The 10132-nt window shown below is 36.8% G+C and overlaps 1 long non-coding RNA gene across 1 annotated transcript in view; it reads left to right on the top strand.

Moving 5' to 3' along the window:
* Positions 1-5638: 5638 nt before the first annotated feature.
* The window catches only part of LOC111775349 (uncharacterized), a 63286-nt gene continuing 58792 nt past the window's right edge, over positions 5639-10132 (top strand). The window contains exon 1 of the long non-coding RNA XR_011422141.1: positions 5639-5701. This is a non-coding gene — a long non-coding RNA (uncharacterized lncRNA). The remainder of the gene's footprint in view (positions 5702-10132) is intronic.

Here is a 10132-nt window from a genome sequence, read left to right as displayed (position 1 = left end):
AAGAAGAGGAACTGAGTAAGCCATGCAGACAGTTGCTAATTTGATGATCACAAGTGAAAGTGGGTTTTAAAGAAGTCTTCGGCAGAGATATGGGAGAAATGACCAGAAGACAGCAATAATATTTTAAACAGCAGAATTTACTCATCACTGTGTATATTCTGGGTATTGTTCTAGACACATCAACATGATTTAGTACAATACTCCTAATAACCTAATGATCCAGCACATTAAGACAGACTCCCCTAAAGTGGTTACCAAAGGATTTTCACAGATGCCTTACACCACACACATCAAATTAATTAGTTTTCAAATAAGTTGATGAAATACAAAGTTAAAACAAAACCCGAAGGAGATTTTTTTTTATACTGCGGGTCTTCTGGTGGTCTCTAACATAATACAGTAGAAATTCCAAGAAGAAGAATATAGTATATAGCAAAACTCATACTACTTTTGGACAATGAAACCCATTTTTCATGGAACCTATTCAAGTGTTAGTGTATTAGCACCCTGAGAAATATGCTTTGGAAAGTGCTGTGATTAGGCATTAGGCATTGGGAAGAAAGAACTTGAGACAGGAAACAAATGACTGTTAACATTCATTTACCTGCACCAAAATAAAATAAAATTACAAATTCAAACTTAGTAGAGCTTAGAGGAAAAGCACTCCTAAAAGACTTTCTACTTTGCACTAAAATGGGCATTGCTATTTCATTGTCATTGCTGTGTTCTTGGTTTTCTATCTTTACTGTGTTATTTTGATGGACTTAAGATGACCTCAGATTATGGAACTCTGATCATTTTACTATTATGACTCAGCTTCCTCAATCAAATATTATTCTACCATGGGAAATGTCCACAGCTTAATCCCTAAATGAGAAAAGAGTCACTATAATTACAAGAGTCATGAACAAAGTGATACCAGCACACTGAGGAGAAAGATCTGACCCTTCCTGGGGTGGGGAAGTTTTGTAAAAAGATGACAAAGGAGCTGTTATATAACTTCCATAGAAGCTGCTATAGTTTACTTAGAGACTTGGTCCAAGAAATATTTGATAAGAATGACTAAGGGAGATGATTATGGAATGGAACTTGTCAGGTTCTGTGTTAGAAAGCTCCTAGTTAATATTTTGACCCATCTCATAATACGTTGTGCGTCATTGATAGTAAACTCATTTGATTATTCTGGTGGCCTCACTTTGCCTCTGATTCAGAATGATTGTGTGGGTTAATTTCATTTTTATAGTCTATTTAAATTATCCCTGATCCAGTTCCAAATTTTATCTGAAGTGCATTCTTTAATACTATATTGCGTTCCTGGACAAAAGAGGAAGTCATTCTGGCATCTAGCCCCATCCTCCAAGCCTGACATCAGATTAGAAGACTCTTCTGAGTCTAAACACATTTCCCCATGGGATGAAAGTAGCTTGTAATAATTTCCAGATGGACGGCTCCTGCTGGCTCCTGGCTGAGCTTTATCTGTCCCCACCCAGCCAGTCCTGGAAAAAACTGAATGCTTTGGGTATCAGACAATGATTGGCTGGATATAGTATTGACTCTATCAGCCCCAGAAAAAATCTCAGATAGTCTGTAGTTTCCACTTCTCCACCCTATATGCCTATCCCTTGGACTTAACAATCAGAGGAGAAACTAACTTTCTCTCCCTGGTCACACTTCTTCCAAAGTTATTTAGAGGTGCGCAGCAGAGAACAGAGACCAAGGTCACCTCTCACTGGCTTCTTCATTCTTGGGCACATCGAGAGTCAGCATCCTCCTTTGTCTTACTTGGGAAGACAAGTCAAACACCCCAGATATTTTTCTGGTTGGGTCTTCTTGATCATTATGGATTTATCTTTGATTCATTTAAGTTAATTCCAGAATAAGCTTATTAAAGAGGGAAATTATGTGCTATATCTGCTCTTGTTTTTATAAGTGAGTAAAGATAAGCGAGAAAGTAAAGTTCCCTTTCACAGAATGAAATATTTCACTTTTAAAATCCAATTTTCAAGCTTGTGTAAGCTTGATATTATGCTCCAGAGTTTCTTTTCTTGTTTTTCTTCTTTTTCCCTATTTTATTACATTTGATAGGCAATTGTAAACCTCCAAGATAATTTCTGGAGCAAGATAGCTCGTAAACAAACAAAATTCTGATAAAAAGAAAGAGAAAGAGTCAGCTGAAAATGTGAAACTGAAGGCTGTACAAATGAAGCGGCCTAAAGTAGAAAATGAAAGTTGATTATGGCAAAAAATTAACAACATGAAAAGGCATTAAATAGAAAATCACTTGGACCATTGGTAAAAGTGGATTTTTAGAGTCCACTGTTTCTGAACAAATGTGCGTTCCTGAAACCAGAAGTTATTTCTAAAAATAAGGAAGAAGTGGGTCACCAGGCTACAACAGGATTTAAGGCTCACCTAGAAGTTTTGCAGAAAAAATGGAATAAAATAATCTGAGATAGAACGAAAGAAGAGTAATGATCTGGAAAAGAGGGTTGCAGGGCGATCCAGCCTTCTCTCCTTGAACCGTGCTGTGCAAGGACTCGTGCCAAAGCCACTCCAATATTTAACAAAAGGTCTACATAATTATTAAAGTTTTAGGATAAATACAGTAAAGCACAATTTAAAGCAGGAGTCCTATTTATTATTTTTCCTAATTGATTTAGCTGTGTATTTCTTGTTTCTTTCTGAAATTCTCTAATGGTTTGCCTTCGATGTGCCAGAGGGAACCCTGTCTCAGCTGCTGGAGACACTGATGTAGTCAAAGGCAGTTAGCCCAATATTAAGACTTCTGCTTTCCTCAGAATGCAGGAATATAAAGTATTTGAAATCTACCTCAGGAAAAAAAGGTAATCAAGTTTATTACTAGAGTGCAAGAAAAACTCAATTGTATATGAAATTATTTTATTAATTCAATGAATATCATTTTGAATTAATTTGTATTTTAGCTCTATGTGTGTTAACTAGTAAGGAATGTGATGATTTTCAGTTTTTAACAATTAACATCTTGATAAAAATATAGATATATTTTACTTTATTGGCTTTTTGTGACTCATTACATGTTTTGGAAATACTTAAATACGTAACCATAAATATTCATATAGATAAAGCTCACAAGAAAAACTCAGTATCTTCTGAACTAAATGATCCTTCATGTTTGACTAAAGGGTATAAGCAAGTCAATGGATCGCTAACATTATGGTTTCTGGATGAACATGTACAAAGCAATAGAAAAGCAGAAGGACCTTAGAGATCCTAGATTGTGTCTGATCAGCTGTCTTAAAATGTAAAATGAAAAAATAAAGTTAAAATGATCACATGACAAGGAAGAAAGTGTTTATTTTAAAAGGCTTTATTATGAAAATTTATTTAACCTTTCTAAGAAAAAGATTGTATCATCATTTTTGTTTATTATGACAGGTAAAGCAGTAATTGGTGCTCTCCAATGGATATTTTATTATCAGAGATAAAAGCATTATGGACGGGATGAGGTACAGTGAATTGTAAACCCTCTTCACTGTATATGGAGAGACAAAGGTAGCGGAAGGAGGTACCATGTTGGTGGTGGCATCCTCTTCTCTTCCCCACTGGAAGTATGTTGGCAATTCCTCTCTTCCTCTGGATATTTCCAGGTGTCTTCAGGCTAATCAGGGCCTATACCATCAAATGGCTAGGCTAGGTGTGTCCCAGATGTGTACACTTGAACCTACACCTGACAGGGCCTGTGGAAGCACCACTTCCTCCTCCAATCATTCACTGCAACATTTACCCAGAAGCCTACAGGTCCAGACTAGCTTTGCCAGCAGAAGCTTTATTTCTGGACAGATGCTAACCAACTATCACTGTGCTCCGCAGTGAACGTAGTTAAATATAAAATAAGAGCAAGATTTAAATATCAATATTTGGGAAATTCAGGAAATGTTCAATAAGCTATTTCCTTCTTAGTCGATGGCCACATTTGTTTTTGCAAATGTAGTCTGATAAAATGCAATGCCATGAGTTTTTCAATTGGTGAAATGTTATTCCTTGATTTTTCTCTAATTGATTATACGTGTGTTGAATATATCCTTCTCCAGGAAGTTGTTCTCCTTAATAAATAAGAACAGTTTTCACAAAAGAAATTTTCTTCTCTTTCTTTCTTTTCTAGAGCAGTTTTAGGTTCACAGCAAAAATGAGCAGAAGCGGGGCAGCCCAGTGGCGTAGGGGTTAAGTTCACACGCTCTGCTTCCGTGGCCCTGGGGTTTGCCCCTTAGGATCCAGGATACAGACCTATGCACTGTTCGTCAAGCCATGCTGTGGCAGGCGTCCCACATATAAAATAGAGGGAGATGGGCACAGATGTTAGCTCAGGGCCAATCTTCCTCAGCAAAAGGAGGAGGATTGGCAGTGGATGTTAGCTCATGGCTAATCTTCCTCATTAAAAAAAAAAATTGAGCAAAAGACATAGGGATTTCTCATATACTCCCTGACCCAGCACACACACAGCTTCCCTCACTATCAACATACTGCACCAGAGTGGTACATTGGTTAAAAAATTGACTTTTTTAATTTTCTCTTTAACTTCATGGGTTAATTTTATGAAATATGTTCTTTGTCCATTAAATGGTGAGAGAAAGAGCATCTACTTTGAGTGAGGACTGTGCAGGTAAGGGATACAGAGTAAATGAAACAAATATTCTTGCTTTATGGAGCTTCTACTACTAAGACCAAAACACAAGTGGCCTGTTGTAAGATATTTACTGCCTCACAATAGTTTTGGCAAATACAGACTTGTCCACAAATCAATAATTTATGATTAAGGATATTTCAATAAATGCTTAATTATTGTTTTTATTTTTGTTTTAAATTAAATCTTTTTTTTTTTTTAAAGATTGGCACCTGGGCTAACAACTGTTGCCAATCTTTTTTTTTTTTTTTTTTCTGCTTTATTTCCCAAACCCCGCCTCGGTACATAGTTGTATATCTTAGTTACAGGTCACTCTAGTTGTGGGATGTGGGACGGGGCCTCAACGTGGCCTGACGAACAGTGCCATGTCGGCGGCCATGATCCGAACACTGGGCCGCCGCAGCGGAGCGCGTGAACTTAACCACTCGGCCACGGAGCCGGCCCCTAATTATTGTTTTTAGATACTGATTTTATACTTAATCTATTGAATTTGGAAAACATGCTTTGAGAGATTGAGTTAAAAATGTATATAATCTCATAATTAACTGCTGGTTTATAGTACTTCATATACCGTTTCATTTGCAAATAGCTCCATCGATTACTAATTAAAGTTAATTATATGTTGAATTTGAACACCAATTTAGTTGTAAAACTACAGATTTTGGATTCAAGCTCGTTTGGGTGAACTCTGACTCTTCTGCTTATTAACGATATAACCTTAAGCATATTAATTAGCCTTTTTAAGCCCTGATTTTCTCATTTGTATAACTGAAATAATTGCATTTATCACATGAGACTGTAGTGATAAATGAGATTGTGCATAAAGGTTCATCACATATTAACCAATTATCATTAGAAACTGTTATGCACAGAATTGTGCCATCCCCCGCCCCGCGCCGCCCCCCCCCCCCCCCCCCCCCATTCATACGTCAAAGTTCTAACCTGCAGTACTTCCGAACGGGACTGTAATTGCAGATCAGGTCTTTACAGAGGTACGAACCCTGCCAACATCTTTCTCTTGGACTCCTCGCCTCCAGAACTGTAAGAAGCTAAATTTCTGCTATCTAAGCCACGTAATCTGTGGAACTTTCTTACGGCAGTCCTAGCTAACTAACATAGAAGCCAAACTATTACATTTTAACAAGAACCTTTTTTTTTCTGTCTACTTGATCCTCAGAAACTAGTTTGACTATTTTTTTCATTTTCAAAAGGTTAATTTTTACGTAGTTGTATTAGTTAGCTGTTCCTGAGTAACAAATTACCCTAAAACTTACCTACTTTAAAAAAAGAAATCTGTTATCTCATGGTTTCTGTGGATCAGGAATCTTGCTGAGTTTACCTGAATAGCTCTTGTTCAAGGCCTCTCGTGCGGTTACAGTCGAGCTTGCAGCTAGGGCTACAGTCTGAACGAAAATTCAACTCGGAGAGGATCCTCCAAAATCACTCTTGAGGCTTTGGCAGGATTCATTTCCTCATAGGTTGTTGGACTGGAAGCCTCACTTCCTCACTGGCTATTGGCCTTAGGCTTCCCTCAGTGTCTTGCTGTATGGACATCTCCATAAGGTAGTGCGTGGCAGTTGGCTTCCCTCAGAGCAAGCAAACAGGAAAGAAAGAGAGAATACTCAAGACAGAAGCCACAGTCTTTCTTAACTGGATCTCATAAGTGATAGCTTATTAACTCTGCCACATTCTATTTACCAGAAACGCACCTTCCAAAACAGAAAACACCAGGCCTAGATGGGTTTATTGGTGAATTCTACCAGATATTTAAGAAAGAAATTATGCTGATTTTCTACAATCTCTTTCAGAGGATGAAAGCAGAAGGAATACTTCCAAACTTGTCCATTAGGGCAGCATTATCCTAATATCAAAACCAGACAAAGACGTTACAAGAAAAAGAAAACTATAGACCAATATCTGTCATTAACATAGATTCAAAAATCCTCAACAAAACATTAACAAATAAAATTCAACAACGTTTAAAAAGAATTATACACCACCGCCAAGTGGGATTTATCCCAAGTATGCAAGACTGGTTCAACATTCGAAAATCAATGTTTATCATATCAGCAGGCTAAAAAAGAAAAATCACATAATCATATCAATAGATGCAGAAAAAGCATTTGACAAAATCCAACACACGTTCATGGTAGAAACTCTCAGAAAACTAGGAATGGGGGGAGTTTCCTCAAGTTTATAAAGAATGTCTACAGAAACCCATAGCTAACATCCTACTTAATGGTGAGAAATGTGACACTTTCCTACTAAGATGAGGTGCAAGGCAAGGATGTCTCCTCTCACTAGTTCTTTTCAACATCATACTAGAAGTTCTAGCTAATGCAATAAGACCAAAAAAAAAAAAAAGGAAATAAAATGTTTATAGTTTTGGAAGGAAGAAATAAGACTGTCTTTATTTGCAGATGACATGATCATCTATGTAGAAAATCCAAAAGAATAAACAAAATAATTCCTGGAACTAATAAGTGATTATAGCTAAGTAGCAAGATACAAGGTTAATATACAAAATCCAATCACTTTCCTATATAACAACAATGAACGAGTGAAATTTGAAATTAAAAACACAATACCGTTTACATTAGCACCCCAAAAATGAAATACTTAGGTATAAATATAACAAAATATTTGCAAGATGTATATGAGAAAAACTACAGAACTCTGATGAATGAAATCAAAGAAAAATAAATAATTGGAGAGATATTTCATGTAGATGGATAGGAAGAGTTAACATTGTCAAGATGTCAGTTCCCAATTTGATCTATAGTTTCAATGCAATCCCAATCAAATCCTAGCAAGTTATTTTCTGGATATTGGCAAACTGATTCTAAAGTTTATATGAAGAGGCAAACGACTCAGAATAGCCAACACAATATTGAAGGAGATGAACAAAGTTGAAGGACTGACACTACCTGACTTCAAGACTTACTCTAAAGCTACAATAATCACGATAGTGTGGTATGGGTGAAAGAATAGATGATAGATCAATGGAACAGAATTGAAAGCTCGGAAATAGACTCACATAAATATAGTCAACTGATTTTTGACCAAGGAGCAAAGGCAATAAATACAATGAAGCAAAGGTAGTCTTTTCAACAAATGGTGCTGGAACAACTGGACATCTACATGCAAAAAAATGATCTAGACACAGACTTCACACCCCTCAGAAAAATTAACTCTAAACGGATTGTATACCTAAAGGTATAAAACTCCTAGATGATGACAGAGGAGAAAACCTAGATGACCTTGGGTATGGTGATGACTTTTAGATACAACACCGAAGGCATGATCCATGAAAGAAATAACTGATATGCTAAATTTCACTAAATTAAAAACTTCTGCTTTGCAAAAGACAATGTCAAGAGAATGAGAAGACAAGCCACAGACTGGGAGAAAAAATCTACAAGAGACACATTTGATAAAGGACTGCTATCCAAACTAGAGAACGAATGCTTAAAACTCAACAATTAGAAAACAACCCAATTAAAAAATATGCCAAAGACCTTAACAGACACCTCTCCAAAGAAGATACACAGATGGCAATTGAGCATATGAAAAGATGCTCCACATGATACGTCATCAGGGAAATGTAAATTAAAACAATGAGATACCACTACACATCTAACAGAATGGCCAAAACCCAGAACAGCAACAACAGCAAATGCTATACAGCAAGAGGAACTCTCATTCATTACTGGCAGGAATGCAAAAATGGTACAGGCACTTTGGAAGACAGTTTGGCAGTTTCATGCAAAACTAAACATACTCTTACCAGATGATGCAGCAATTTGTACTCCTTGGTATTTACCCAAAGGAATTGAAAAAATGTCCACACAGAAGCCGCACACAGATGTTTATAGTACCTTTATTTATAATTGCCAAAACTTGAAAGCATCCAAGATGTCCTTCAGTAAGTGAATGGATAAATAATCTGTGGTACATCCGCATAATAGAATATTATTTGGTGCTAAAAAGAAATGAATTATCAAGCCATGAAAAGACATGGAGGGACCTTAAATGCATATTGCTAAGTGAAAGAAGCTAATCTGAAAAGGCTACATACTATATGATTCCAACTATATGACACCCTTGAAAAGACAAAACTATGGACACAGTAAAAATATCCATGATTGGGGCCAGCCCTGTGGCCAAGTGGTTAAAGCTCGGTGTGCTCCACTTTGGCAACCCAGGTTTGCAGGTTCAGATCCTGGGCGTGGACCTACTCCACTCATCAGCCATACTGTAGAGGCATCCCACATACAAAGTAGAGGAAGATTAGCACAGATGTTAGCTCGGGACTAGTCTTCCTCAAACAAATAAACAAAAAAACCCAGGAAGATTGGCAATGGATTTTAGCTCACGGAGAATCTTGCTTACCAAAAAGGAAGAAAAAGATCAGGAGTTGTCAGGTGTCAGCGGTTGGGGAGGAAGAGGAATGAATAGATGGAGCACAGAGAATTTTTATGGCAGTGAAAATACTCTGTATGATACCATAATGATGAATACATGTCATTATAAATTTGTCCAAACACATAGCATGTACAGAACCACGAGTGAACCAAATGTGACCTATTGACTTTGGGTGATTATCATGTGTCAATGTAGGTTCATCAGTTGAAACATCAAGTGTACCACTCTGGTGGGGGGTGGGTATTGATAATGAGGAAGGCTGCACATGTATGGTGGCAGGAGGTATGTGACAAATCTCTGTACTTTCCCCTAAATTTTGCTGTGAACCTAAAACTGCTCTAAAAAATAAAGTCTTAATAAGTCAAAAAAACAAAAAATTTCTCAAAACAGTAAGATGATGTTTTAAAACAATCGTCACTTGCTTAAGTTCATCGACTACGGGACCAGATGTTATATATGCAGTCTAAGAGAAAGCATCCTGAATCTAGTAAGTGTCTCAATTACTGTAACTGAAGCAGCTTTTGAAGAATTCTAAAAAATCTCTTCCTAGTTCTCCAGAAATCACACTCATGTTTGACATCTCCCATCTCTCATCCTCGGGGTCATAATACCATAAATATCACAGATTATAGTGTCCTTTGAATTGTTGAGATTACTTCCCACAAAGTCTAATCTTCATTATACTAATGGTTTGAGAGACTAAAACTAAGTTGATAAATCTTCTCCAATGAATGTTAAATCAAGGAAAACCTGAAGTAAAAACTGTAACCATATCGCAGTACCACTCTGGGCTGAAACAGAGCCATTAGTGGTGGATGAATCATTACAGCGGGAGAATACTTATCAAGGTATATTTGCCATATGATAATTGAATTGCAGAAGTGTTTGGGAACAAAAAGAACTTTGTTCACTTGTATATAGGCTGTAAGTATCTTGTTCCCTCACATCTATACATTACTGTCAAGAGTATTAGGAAAAGTTCAGAAAATCCCAGTAGTCACCAATTCTCATCTGTGTTTAATTACCCGAAAAATCTAGACAAGTTTG

Source organism: Equus caballus, chromosome 10 (assembly GCF_041296265.1).
Source record: "Equus caballus isolate H_3958 breed thoroughbred chromosome 10, TB-T2T, whole genome shotgun sequence".
Lineage (NCBI taxonomy): Eukaryota > Metazoa > Chordata > Mammalia > Perissodactyla > Equidae > Equus > Equus caballus.
The sequence above is the reverse complement of the archived record's forward strand: the minus strand, read 5'-3'. Positions and strand labels throughout refer to the sequence as shown.